The sequence below is a fragment of the Piliocolobus tephrosceles genome, chromosome 18, assembly GCF_002776525.5.
Source record: "Piliocolobus tephrosceles isolate RC106 chromosome 18, ASM277652v3, whole genome shotgun sequence".
NCBI lineage: Eukaryota > Metazoa > Chordata > Mammalia > Primates > Cercopithecidae > Piliocolobus > Piliocolobus tephrosceles.
The window spans coordinates 56,148,707-56,163,068 of record NC_045451.1 but is presented as its reverse complement, the minus strand read 5'-3'; positions in this window follow the sequence as shown (position 1 = coordinate 56,163,068).

Sequence of the window (14,362 nt, the reverse complement as noted above, 5' to 3'; positions counted from 1 at the left end):
AGAGAGGCAAGAGCAAACACATTCAAAAGCTAGCAGAAGGCAAGAAAGAACTAAGATCAGAGCTGAACTGAAGGAGATAGAGACACAAAAAAACCCTTCAAAAAATCAATGAATCCAGGAGCTGTTTTTTTTAAAAGATCAACAAAATTGATAGACCACTAGCAAGACTAATAAAGAAGAAAAGAGAGAAGAATCAAATAGACACAATAAAAAATGATAAAGGGGATATCACCACCGATCCCACAGAAATGCAAACTACCGTCAGAGAATACTATAAATACTTCTATGCAAATAAACTAGAAAATCTAGAAGAAATGGATAAATTCCTGGACACATACACCCTCCCAAGACTAAACCAGGAAGAAGTTGAATCCCTGAATAGACCAATAACAGGCTCTGAAATTGAGGCAATAATTAATAGCCTACCAATCAAAAGAAGTCCAGGAACAGGTGGATTCACAGCCAAATTCTACCAGAGGTACAAGGAGGAGCTGGTACCATTCCTTCTGAAACTATTCTGATTAATAGAAAAAGGGAGAATCCTCCCTAACTCATTTTATGAGGCCAACATCATCCTGATACCAAAGCCTGGCAGAGACACAACAAAAAAGGAGAATTTTAGACCAATATCCCTGATGAACATTGATGCAAAAATCCTCAATAAAATACTGGCAAACCAAATCCAGCAGCACATCAAAAAGTTTATCCTTCATTCCTGGGATGCAAGGCTGGTTCAACATATGCAAATCAATAAATATAATCCAGCATATAAACAGAACCAAAGACAAAAACTACATGATTATCTCAATAGATGCAGAAAAGGTCTTTGACAAAATTCAACAGCCTTCACGCTAAAAACACTCAATAAATTAGGTATTGATGGGACGTATCTCAAAATAATAAGTGCTATTCATGACAAACCCACAGCCAATATCATACTGAATAGGCAAAACCTGGAAGCATTCCCTTTGAAAACTGGCACAAGACAGGGATGCCCTCTCGCACCACTCCTATTCAACAGTGTTGGAAGTTCTGGCCAGGGCAATCAGGCAGGAGAAAGCAATAAAGGGTATTCAGTTAGGAAAAGAAGAAGTCAAATTGTCTCTGTTTGCAGATGACATGACTGTATATTTAGAAAACCAGATTGTCTCTGCCTAAAATCTCCTTAAGCTGATAAGCAACTTCAGCAAAGTCTCAGGATACAAAATCAGTGTGCAAAAATCACAAGCATTCTTATATACCAATAACAGACAAACAGAGAGCCAAATCATAAGTTGAACTCCCATTCACAATTGCTTCAAAGAGAATAAAATACCTAGGAATCTAACTTACAAGGGATGTGAAGTACCTCTTCAAGGAGAACTACAAACCACTGCTCAACGAAATAAAAGAGGACACAAACAAATGGAATAACATTCCATGCCCATGGATAGGAAGAATCAATGTCGTGAAAATGGCCATACTACCCAAGGTAATTTATAGATTCAATGCCATCCCCATCAAGCTACCAATGACTTTCTTCACAGAATCGGAAAAAACAACTTTAAAGTTCATATGGAACCAAAAAAGAATCCACATTGCCAAGACAATCCTAAGTCAAAAGAACAAAGCTGGAGGCATCATGCTACCTGACTTCAAATTATACTACAAGGCTACAGTAACCAGAACAGCATGGTACTGATACTAAAACAGAGATGTAGAACAATGACACAGACTAGGGTCTTTGGAAATAATACCACACATCTACAATCATCTGATCTTTGACAAAACTGACAAAAACAAGAAATGGGGAAAGGATTCCCTATTTAATAAATGGTGCTGGGAAAACTGGCTAGCCATAAGTAGAAAGCTGAAACTGGATCCCTTCCTTACTCCTTATACAAAAATTAATTCAAGATGGATTAAAGACTTAAATGTTAGACCTAAAACCATAAAAACCCTAGAAGAAAAACTAGGCAATACCATTCAGGACATAGGAATGGGCAAGGACTTCATCTCTAAAACACCAAAAGCAACAGCAACAAAAGCCAAAATTGACAAATGGGATCTAATTAAACTGAAGAGCTTCTGCACAGCAAAAGAAACTACCATCAGAGTGAACAGGCAACCTACAGAATGGGAGAAAATTTTTGCAATCTACTCATCTGACAAAGAGCTAATATCCAGAATCTACAAAGAACTTAAACAAATTTACAAGAAAAAAACAACCCCATCAAAATGTGGGCAAAGGACATGAACAGACACTTCTTCTCAAAAGAAGACATTTATGCAGCCAACAGACACATGAAAAAATGCTCATCATCATTGGCCATCAGAGAAATGCAAGTCAAAACCACAATGAGATACCATCTCACACCAGTTAGGATGGTGATCATTAAAAAGTCAGGAAAAAACAGGTGCTGGAGAGGATGTGGAGAAATAGGAACACTTTCACACTGTTGGTGGGACTGTAAACTAGTTCAACCATTGTGGAAGACAGTGTGGTGATTCCTCAAGGATCTAGAACTAGAAATACCATTTGACCCAGCCATCCCATTACTGGGGATATACCCAAAGGATTATAAATCATGCAGCTATAAAAACACATGCACATATATGTTTATTGCGGCACTCTTCACAATAGCAAATACTTGGAACCAACCCAAATGTCCATCAGTGATAGACTGGATTAAGAAAATGTGGCACATATACACCATGGAATACTATGCAGCCATAAAAAAGGATGAGTTCATGTCCTTTGTAGGGACATGGATGCAGCTGGAAACCATCATTCTCAGCAAACTATCACAAGGACAGAAAAACAAACACAGCATGTTCTCACTCATAGGTGGGAATTGAACAATGAGAACACTTGGACACAGGAAAGGGAACATCACACACCGGGGCCTGTCATGGGGTGGGGGGAGGGGGGAGGGATAGCAATAGGAGATATACCTAATGTAAATGACCAGTTAATGGGTGCTGCACACCAACATGGCACATGTATACATATGTAACAAACCTGCATGTTGTGCACATGTACCCTAGAACTTAAAGTATAATACAAAAAAGACCCCCCAAAAAATAAATAAAATAAAATAAAATCCCATCTCTCTGTTTTCTTTGTTTTGTTTGCTTGTTTGTTTGTGACAGTTTCTCTCTCATTGCCCAGGCTGGAGTGTAATGGCGCTGTCTCGGCTCACTGCAACCTCCACCTCCCAGGTTCAAGTGATTGTCCTGCCTCTGCCTCCCAAGTAGGTGAGATTACAGTTGTCTGCCACCGCAACCAGCTAATTTTTGTATTTTTAGTAGACACAGGGCTTCACCGTGTTGGCCAGGCTAGTCTCAAATCCCTGACCTCAGGTGATCCGCCCGCCTCGGCCTCCCAAAGTGCTGGGATTACAGGCATGAGCCACCATGCCTGGCCCCATATCTCTGTTTTTTAGAGTTGATGTCCAACTGCTCTCCTTCCTCCTCCAAAAGGCCAAACTCTTCAGCCTGGCATTTAAGCCTTTTCTTGATAAGTCCCTAAATTCCAATCCAACTTCATCCAACTCTTTCCCTACATGTATCATAATTCTTGTCAAGCTGGATTACTAAGGGCTCCAAAAGAAACCAGGGTACCTCCAAGTCTTTACATGCAAGCCATATGCACCACATAGAATGTCCTTCCTTCCAACTCTTCATTTTAAAATTCTACACCAACATTAAGATGCAATTCAAATGCACCTGTTCAGTGAAGCATTCCGATTCCCTAACCTGGAATTTTCTTTCTGAACTCTCATAGGACGAGAAACATCTTCCTCAAACACATGTTCTCCTCTTTGAGGAAGGTGAGAGAAAAACCCTGACTTACAGACAAAGAAAGGCAACAAACTACAGCCCTGTTAGGGGCTTTACAACTATCATTCAATTCTCAACAATCCTGCAAGGCAGGTATTATTGTTCTTAGCAGACAGTGAACCTGAGGCTCAGAGAACTTTTTGAATGAAATATTTGTCTGTCAGACTTAAAAGCACACAGTTTCCACCAATCCACCCTATTTATCGTTACTCGTGTTTATACAGCTTTTAGAGTATTGACTGTGGTACTTCTTGAATATTTCTTTTCTCCCTTACTGGATCACGAGTTTGTTTTGTTGTTGTTTTCAGATGAGAAAAGAAGCCATCTTATTTCACGTTCCCCACCCCCCTCACCCCTTGTATAGTAAATTTCTTGCTCAAATTTGTGTTAAATTAATACACAGTTCTTTCAGACGGAAAATTTTTAAAAAGAAAAGGAAACATAAAGATAAATTTCTCTTTCTGATTGCTCTTCTTGAGGGCAAAGAAAAGAAACTAAATAACAAGAAATTTGGCTATTTTAAGTTAGAAAATGAAGACAACTATTTTGGTAACAACAGTAGCTTCCATTTTTTGAACTGTGATTCAGTGTCAGACCCTGGACAGACTTTTTTTTTTTTTTTTTTTTTTCTTCCAGTTCTTTGAGACAGTCACACTCCCTTGACCAGGCTGGAGTGCAGTGGCACAATCTCGGCTCACTCCAGCCTTGACCTGCTGGGCTCAAGTGATCCTCCCACCTCACCCACCTCAGCTTCCCAAGTAGCTGGGACCATAGGCATGTGCCACCATGCCCAGCTCATTTTATTTTATTGTTTTGTAGAAACACAGCATCACTTTGTTGCCAAGACTGATGTCAATTCCAGGCTCAAGCGATCCTCCTACCTCTGTTAAGCGATCTTAACCACTGAGTCTTCTCACCTTTATGTCCCCTGGCCTATTGAATATTCACTATCAGGCAGGACTGTTTTCTTTCTGCCACCTAGCAAAACAAAACAAAAGCCTCTTTCCCCAAAGTTTTTCTCAAATCTATTTTCATGAATCCTCAAATAATTACCCATATTTAGAGGACAGAAACCCTGAGCACTGACTGAGGAAAAGCAATACTACCGTCTTCCTCTATACAGTAACGTGAACCAAAATCATTCAAAGGAATCCTTTCTGCATCCAGCGGACACAGCAACGCCCGTACTACAATCGGTACCTCCCCCGTGTAAGTAGCATGACCCCTAGTGGGCACCAGTGGTAAATATCTAGATTTTAGCATTGATAGAAATACTGTACTGATAGATAGATTGTGTATTGATAGAAATACTGTTTATTTTAACAGGTACATAGAAAAATAGGTCAAGACGTTGTCATCAAAACTATATTAATGTGACCACATATTTTTGTTGACTATGAAACACAAAGGAAAGGTATCAAAATATACTTTTTAAAATACAATATTCAGAAACCAATTGTAAAGTGAGTTTTTATATTTTCTTTTGTTACCACCTTTAGCTTCTATCACTCTTAATTAAATGCTCTCCATCTTCAGCCACATTTCTTCAACAAATATAACTTGCACAAGAGTGCCTTCGAGAAAGGATTAAAAATGGTGAGGTTGGGACATTTTCAGTTTGTCTAGATGAAATACTCTTATGAATGCATCATCTTAAAACATCCCAGTCCACACTCAGTGTTACTCGTAATTTCACTGATGCTTAATTTATTTCACCACATATTACAGTTTAATTAAACACCAGACACGAGGTTCTCTGGGATCACTCTTTCTACACAGCAATGTTTAAGTTCTTTACATTTAAAGCTAACAACAAAAGTGGTAGTCAAAGGAATACAGAACTATGTTTTACCTGAATAACTGGGTCATATATATTCCCATTTTATTACCAACAGATAGTCGGTATTAGTCCCCCATCTCCCAACTTTTTTTAAGTAAGTAGTAATTCTTATTAACAGCAGTGGCACCTGCACGGGGGTGGACAAATCTGGTGACCAGCAGGTCCCCCTGCTGTTTTGCTCAACTGGCAACATGCTCTCAACCCTGGCAGCTGCTCCTGTTTTGTTTTGTTTTTTATTCTCCCAGGCAAATAGGAACTTCATGGACATTTAGAAATTCTTTTCTCTGAACCGAAACTTTGGCTTCAGAAAGCAGCAATGAAATTCACAACAGAGGATAAATTTTTCTGTATGTATTTAATTACATAAGGACATGAATACATTTCCATAAAGAATTTAAGCCACACAGAAATGTCTAATCCGCGAACACCCTTTTACACCCCACCTCCATCTTTCTCCCCCGACCAAGCCTGAGGAGGTCCAGAGAATTCTCTCCACAGAAACGAATGTAAAACTGGACATCCTTACTAATGAGAGCCATTTCATATCACTCAAAATGACCACAGGCAGAAAACAACTCGAGGTATTTGTTGTCTTTCCTTGCAGTCCTGTGTATATACACATAAATAAATAGTTTGGGTTTGTTTCACTTTACAAAACCATGATCTTCCCATATGCTTGCTCTGCAACTTGCTTTTTTGCTTAAATTGTGTATTGATCATATTTCTATATCGCTGCCTATAGGCCTCTTTCATTCTTTTTTATCTGTTGCGCAGCATTGAACAATAAGATGTGTCATGGTTTATTTGGTCATTTCCCTATTGATTTAAGGTTGTTTCTAATATTTTCCTATTATACACAATACAGTAATGAACACCTTGAACTATCTTGATATACTCATGCAAGTACATCTGTCGGCTAGGTATCTAAAAATGAAACTGCTGAGATGAAGAATGTGAAAATATTACATTTTAAAAGATAGTGCCAAATTCTGTTCATAAAGGCAGGAATGTTTGAGGAGTTGCTAGGCCTTTGGAACTAATCATAAATGTTAGCACTGGAAGTGTCTTAAAACTGCCTCGCCAAAAAAAACCTTGGTTTTTTTATGATCAGATTGGTAATATTTATTAATGCAAACATAATTTTTAATAATGATAAAAAGATGCAGTGAAAGAAAAAATAGCTATTTTAGAAAAGTGTATTCCATATCCTCTTGTTTAGTTTTTCATATAAAGATTGCTTTTTTATATATACTTTAAGTTCTGGGGTACATGTGCAGAACGTGCAGGTCTGTTACACAGGTATACACGTGCCATGTGGTTTGCTGCACCCATCAACCCGTCACCTACATTAGGTATTTTTCCTAATGCTGTCCCTTCCCTAGCCCTCCACAGGCTGACAGGCCCCGGTGTGTGTTGTTCCCCTCCCTGTGTCCATGTGTTCTCATTTTTCAACTCCCACTTATAAAATCTTTTCTTTAAGACAAAACTGAGGTTTGTAGAATTCATATGACTGGTCCTGCCTCATGAACCCAGACTCCAATCCAGGTTTTCTGACTGCCCTGTCCAGTACTTCTCCCACTACAACAGATTTCATGGGGGTAAAATTAGACTTGAATTTTGGAGTAATCATTTCCAGAGATTTAGAATGCTTTTTATAAACAATTAAAAACATCTTTTCTTCCCTTGGAGTTTTCAGCAGTATAGAGAACGACTAGGATTTATGTTATGAATCAAACATTCAGAGTGGCAATAGCTCTACAAAGCAAGCAAACAGGTAGGTTCTGTATCAGAACACAACGCTAAAAGTTGAAACCTGTAAATGGAATCTGATTTCCTCACTAAATGATGTTAGAAATGGAGTCCGCAGTTCTATACTCAGGCACTCATCACTTTAGGGAAATTATTCCAATCGTCATACTCCAAAATTCCTCAAATTATTTGTTAGTGCATAATAAATTACCTCAAACTTAGTGCCATTAAAAAAACATGTTATCATATTCCAGGCTCTGTGGGTCAGGGGTTTGAGAAGGGTACAGCAGTGGTGGCTTCTCTCTGCTCCACAATGCCTGGAGCCTCAGCTGGGAAAGCTCACACGTGGGGGTGACTCAACAGCTGGGGCTGGGATCGTCTAAAGGCAGGTGGACGCTGGCTGTCATCTGGGATCTCAGCTGGGCTGTTGGCCAGAGAACCTGCACATGGCCTCTCCATATGGTCCCTGTGCTATTTTATGGCACAGTGACGGGGTTCCAGGGACAAATGTTCCAAAACTGTCTTCCAGTAACAGTGATGTGAGGAGATTAGGAGAGTGCCCTCCACAGAAATAAATATAAGACTGGACAACCATGTTTTTTAAAACATAATCAATTTCAGGTCACTGGAAAATGACTAAAAGTAGATAACAACTGGAGAAGTATTTACTCTTGAAAACTACCACTTAGGCCAGGCACAATAGATTATACCTGTAATCTCAGCACTGTGGGAGGTCAAGAAGGGCAGATCACCTGAGGTTGGGAGTTCAAAACCAGCCAGGCCAACATGATGAAACCCCATCTCTACTAAAAATACAAGAAGTATCCAGATGTAGTGGCACCCATCTGTAATCCCAGCTACTAGGAAGGCTGAAGCAAGAGAATTGCTTGAACCCGGGAGGTGGAGGTTGCAGTGAGCCCAGATGGCGCCACTGCACTCCAGCCTGAGCAACAGAGTGAAACTCCATTTCAAAACATGAAAAAAGAAAAAGGAAAAGAAGACAAGAAAAGAAAACTATCACTTGGGTAAATTAAGTGACTCTGTGGCTTTCTTGCCTGAGAGCATTCTAAGCTCAGATGACAAAACCCTCAACTCCACCTCCCAGAGGGATCTGGGCTCAGGATAGGGGACAGAGCAGCTAAAACAAGGCAATACTGAAAGTGAGAGGAACTTAGAAGGGCAGGAGTAATGAAAGCTCCACACATCTCTGGCTGACTGCTAATGGACACCTGCTTGAGGGAAACCCCAAAATGCCCAGCAAACATTGCAAGCTCAGGAAACACATACATGGAGGTGAGTAGCAATGGGGCCTTAGAGACAACGGGAGCATCCTTCACTAAAGGAATGAGTAAACACATTGTGGAGAATATACGTTCCGGAATACTATGCAGCAGGAGGAAGCTACCATCTGGATGTACGTGATACAAAACGGATACATCTTAAAAACATATTTGAGGGATAATGATTATGATAATGTCAATCAGTATTTATATAGAACTAATCAGAAACCCCCATGAGTCCAGGACTTTTCTAAAATATGTCCAAATATTAACTCATGTAGTCATCATGGTTTTATTAGGTTGGTGAAAAAGTAATTGCAGTTTTTGCCATTACTATTAATGTATATATAAATATTTACATACGTATTTAATTACACAACTACATGAATACACTCCCATAAAAATGTTAAGTAGCTGGGCGCGGTGGCTCAAGCCTGTAATCCCAGCACTTTGGGAGGCCGAGATGGGTGGATCACGAGGTCAGGAGATCGAGACCATCCTGGCTAACACGGTGAAACCCCGTCTCTACTAAAAAATACAAAAAAAAACTAGCCGGGCGAGGTGGCTGGTGCTTGTAGTCCCAGCTACTTGGGAGGCTGAGGCAGGAGAATGACGTGAACCCAGGAGGCGGAGCTTGCAGTGAGCTGAGATCTGGCCACTGCACTCCAGCCTGGGCAACACATCTCAAAAAAAAAAAAAAAATTTTAAGTAATACAGAAATGTCTAAACTGTGAACCCCCCTTTATATCCCACCTTTTTATGCCATTCTTCTTGTCCTCCAAGCATGCAGAAGTTTATATATTATATATATCTTAATATATACCTATAGATTATATATATCTTGATATATACCTCTATATTAAGAGATTTTTTACAAGAAATTGACTTACACAAATTTAGGAGCTGATGTGCAAGTCCAAAAATAGTGAGGAAGTGAAGATCGTGGGCACAAGATGAAGTTGTCACCAACTAGGAGGCAGGACGGGAAGATGACAGGCAAGATGGAACTCCATGGGCATGGGCTGAAGCTGTCATCACAAGTGGAACTTATTCTATGCGAGTGTGGTAGGCAGAATTCTAAGAATGAACTCAACTGACCTTCAGCCTTGACACCTCCCTTTTGAGGGGTGGTGGAAATCTGTGAATATGAGAAGCCATTGTTCCCTTGATTATGTTACCTTAGGTGGCAAAAGGGAGATTATCCGGGTAGGTCTTATCTAATCACACGAGACTTCTAAAAGCAAAGGGTTTTATCTGCCTGGTAGCAGAAGAGGAAGTAAGAGACTTGAAGTACAAGAGTGACTGCTGGCTTTAAATACAGAGGGGATCACATGCCAAGGCTCTTTAGGAGCTGAGGAAAGCTCTCAAGCAACAGTCAGAAAGAAAGTGAGGCCTTTGGTCCTACAGTCCTACAACCACAAGGATCTGAATTCACCCAACAACCTGAATGCACTTGGAAGCAGATTCTTCCCCCAGAACCTCTAGATGAGAACCTGGACAACACTGTGACTTCAGCCTTGTCAGGCCATGAGCAGAGAATCCAGCCAAGCCTACCTATACTTCTTACTTCAAAAACTGAGATATTAGCCAGGTGTGGTGGCATGCGCCTGTAGTCTCAGCTGAGGCTGAGGTGAGAGAATCCTTTGAGCCTGGGAAGCAGAAGCTACAGTAAGCCAAGATCATGCCCCTGCACTTCAGCCTGGGTGACAGAATGAGACCCCATCTCAATAAAAAGAAAAAAAACTATGAGATAATAAATGACTCTATTGTAAGCTGCAAAGTTTTAATAATTTGTTAGGGGGTGTTATATATGGAATGTATGTGTCCCCCTCAAAAATTAATATGTTAAGGTATAGCTGTATTTGGAGGAAACAAGTAATTAAGGTTAATTAATTACTTAAGGTCAATTGAGAGCAAAAGGGTAGACCTCTGATATAAAAGAATTAGTGTCTTTTTTTCTTTTCTTTTCTTTTGTTTTTTTGAGACAGAGTCTCGCTCTGTCACCCAGGCTGGAGTGCAGTGGCATGATCTCACCTCACTGCAACCTCTGCCTCCCAGGTTCAAGCGATTCTCCTGCCTCAGCCTCCTGAGTAGCTGGGATTACAAGCACACACCACCCCACCATGCCCAGCTTATTTTTGTATTTTTAGTAGAGAAAGGGTTTCACCATGTTGGTCAGGATGGTCTCGAACTCCTGACCTGACCTCGTGATCCACCCACCTCAGCCTCCCAAAGTGCTGGGATTACTGGTGTGAGTCACCTCACCTGGCCAAGAATTAGTGTCTTTATAAGAAGAAACACCAGATGACTAGCACTTGTTCACAAGTGCCCTCTGTCTTACGTGCTCTCTCTCTCTCTCTCTCTCTCTCTCTGCCATATGAGAACACAGCAAGAAGGTGGCCATCTGCAAGACCAGGAGTAGGCCTTCACCAGAAATCAACACAGCCAGATCTTGTACTTGGACTTTCTAGCCTGCAGATCTTTAAGAAAAGAAATTTCTATGTTTAAGCCATGCAGTCTATGATATTTTGCTATAGCAGGACTAAGATAGGCAGCAATGGGAAACTAATATAGGAAGCTACTGTATTATCATTATCCATGTTACAGTGAGGAAACTGAGTAAGATTCTATCACACTTCAACAAGAGCGCCGTAACCACTCAATGGAGAAAGGACAGTTGCTTCAACAAGTGGTGTTCTTTTGCACTGGATATCCAAGTGCAAAAGAGTACAGTTAAACCCTTATCTTGCACCTTGTAAAAAAATTCACTCAAAATAAATTAAATACTTAAATGTAATACCTAAAACTGTAAAACTCCTATAAGAAAACACAGGAGAAAAGCTTCCTGGCATTGGGCTTGGCAATGATTTCTTGGATATGACACCAAAAGTACAGGCAACACAAGCAAAACTAGACAAATAGGATCGCATCCAACTTAAAAACTTCTGTGCATGAAGTAATAAAGGACACAATCAACAGAGTGAAAAGGCAACCTATAGAATGGGAGAAAATATTTGCAAATCATGTATCTGATAAGGGGTTAATATCCAGTAATATCCAGGATATATATAAAGAAATCCTACAACTCAACAATGGCAAAAAAAAAAAAAAAAAATTAATTAAAAAATAGACAAGGCTGGGTGCGATGGCTCACGCCTGTAATCCTAGCACTTTGGGAGGCCAAGGCAGGCAGATCTCCTGAGGTCAGGACTTTGAGACCAGCCTGGCCAACATGGCAAAACCTCATCTCTACTAAAAGTACAAATATTAGCTGGGTGTGGTGCCAGGCATCTGTAATCTCAGCTGCTTTCAGGAGGCTGAGGCAGGAGAATCGCTTGAACCCAGGAGATAAAGGTTGCAGTGAGCCAACATCGCGCCACTGCACTCCAGCCTGGGCAGCAAGAGTGAGACTCTGTCTCAAAAAAGAAAAAAATAGACAAAACGTTTGAATGCATATTTTTCTAAAAATGATACTCAAATGGCCAAAAATATATTTTAACAAATCCTCAACAGCACTAATCATCAGAGAAATGCAAATCAAAACCAGAATAAGTTATTACCTAACACCCAATAGGATGGCTGCTATTAAAAAAAAAAGAAAAGAACAATGGTTTGCAAGAATATGGAGAAACTGGAATCCTTTTGTGCTATCAGTGAGATTGTAAAATGACACAGCTGCTGCTACAGAAAACAATATGGAAGTTCCTCAAAAAATTAAACATAGAACCACCATGTGATCCAGTAATTTCATGTCAGGGAATATATGCAAAAGAATTGAAAGCAGTCTCAAAAAGATATTTGTATGCCTGTTTCACAGCAGCACTATTTATAATAGGCAAGAGGTGGAAGCAATGCAAATGGCCATTGATGAATGACTAGGTAAACAAAATGTGGGATATATACACCACAGAATACTATTCAGTCTTAAAAAGGAAGAAAATCCTATCACACGATACAACATTAATGAACCTTGAGGACATTATGCTAAGTGAAATAAGTCAGTTACAAAAAGGATAAATACTGTACGATCCTACCTGTCAGATGAGGTATCTAAATTAGTTACATTCAGAGACACAAAAAGTGGGATCTTGGTTACCAGGAGCTAGGGAGAGAGAAGAAACAGTAGTTGTTCTTTAATGGGTGTAGAGTTGCAGAGTTGCAAGCCAAAGAATTCTGCAGATCTGTTTCACAATGATGTGAATTATACTTAATACTACTGAACTGTACACTTAAAATGATGGAAGTGGTATGTGTTATGTGCTTTTTAACCACAATAAAGCATATTTGCCACAGAAATTTAGTTAATATCTTATAACTAAACATGTATATATGTTGCTTATATAATCCCTGTAAAAAATTATATTACAATATCATTTGTGTAATTTTAAGGACCATTTCTACATATAAAGTATATATTTTACAGGAATACATGCATATTAGCAAGTGAATCAAATATATAAAACGAGTGTCCAGGTGAGTGAAAGGAAAGGATGTGAGGCAGGTTGAAGATAAGGAGCTAGGTGGTGGGAGGTGGGGAAGAGACACAGACAGATGGAGCAAAAGAAAGGCCTTACATATACAGAAGAGAACGATCACCATTTTCTGTGCCTAAAGTACAAAGAAAACAAAACAGCCCGGGTAGCATGATCCTACTTCTTCTCAATATGTTGTGTATACTCGCAAAGAAGACTATCTGGAAGCATAAATATCAGAATATTAACTGTGGGTTTCCCTAATGCTTGGAAATATGGATGATTCTTGTGTATATTTCTTAATTTAACTGTAGTAAAGGTGTATTGTTAAAAATAATCTTTAACATCCAAACATATAAGTATATTATAGGTATGTTCATGTATTTTATATATATGTGTGTCTATTATATATAATATTAATGTTATATGTATACTACACATACAGTCATCCATCATGAGGGGAATACATTCTGGGAAATGTGTTATAATTTCATGACTGTGTAAACATCATAGAGTGTACTTACACAGACCTAGATGGTATACCCTACTACACAGCTAGGCTATAGGGGATGGCCTACTGCTCCGAGGCTACAAACCTGTACAGCATTACTGTACTGAATACTGCAGGCAATTGTAACCAAATAGTAAGTATTTATGTATCTAAACATGGAAAAGGTATAGGAAAAATATGATATTATAGTCTTATGGGACCACCATCATATATACAGTCTGTCATTGACCAGAAGATTTTGTGGCACATGATTGTATATGTACATGTCTTAGTTCTGTTGCTATAACTGAATACTACAGACTGGGTAAATCGTAAAAAAAAATACAGGTGTATTCAGCTCATGTTTCTGGAGGCCAAGAAGTCCGAGGTCAATGGGCCAGCGCCTGTGAAGACCTTACTGCTGCACTATCTCATGGCAGAAAAGCAGAAAGACAAATGATGCGTGCCTTCATGACTCAACTGCCTCCCAAGGACCTCAATTCTCAGCACCACCACAATGACAACCCAGTTTCTAGCACATGAACTCTTGGGGAACACATGCAAACCATAGTAGATTGAATGAAAATAGTGTAAACCAATCACATATAACTCTAATTATTTTTAACAGCTCTGAGGTATAATATACATGCCATTAAGCTCACACATTTGAAATATAAAATTCAATGGTTATTAGTATTTTCACAGTGTT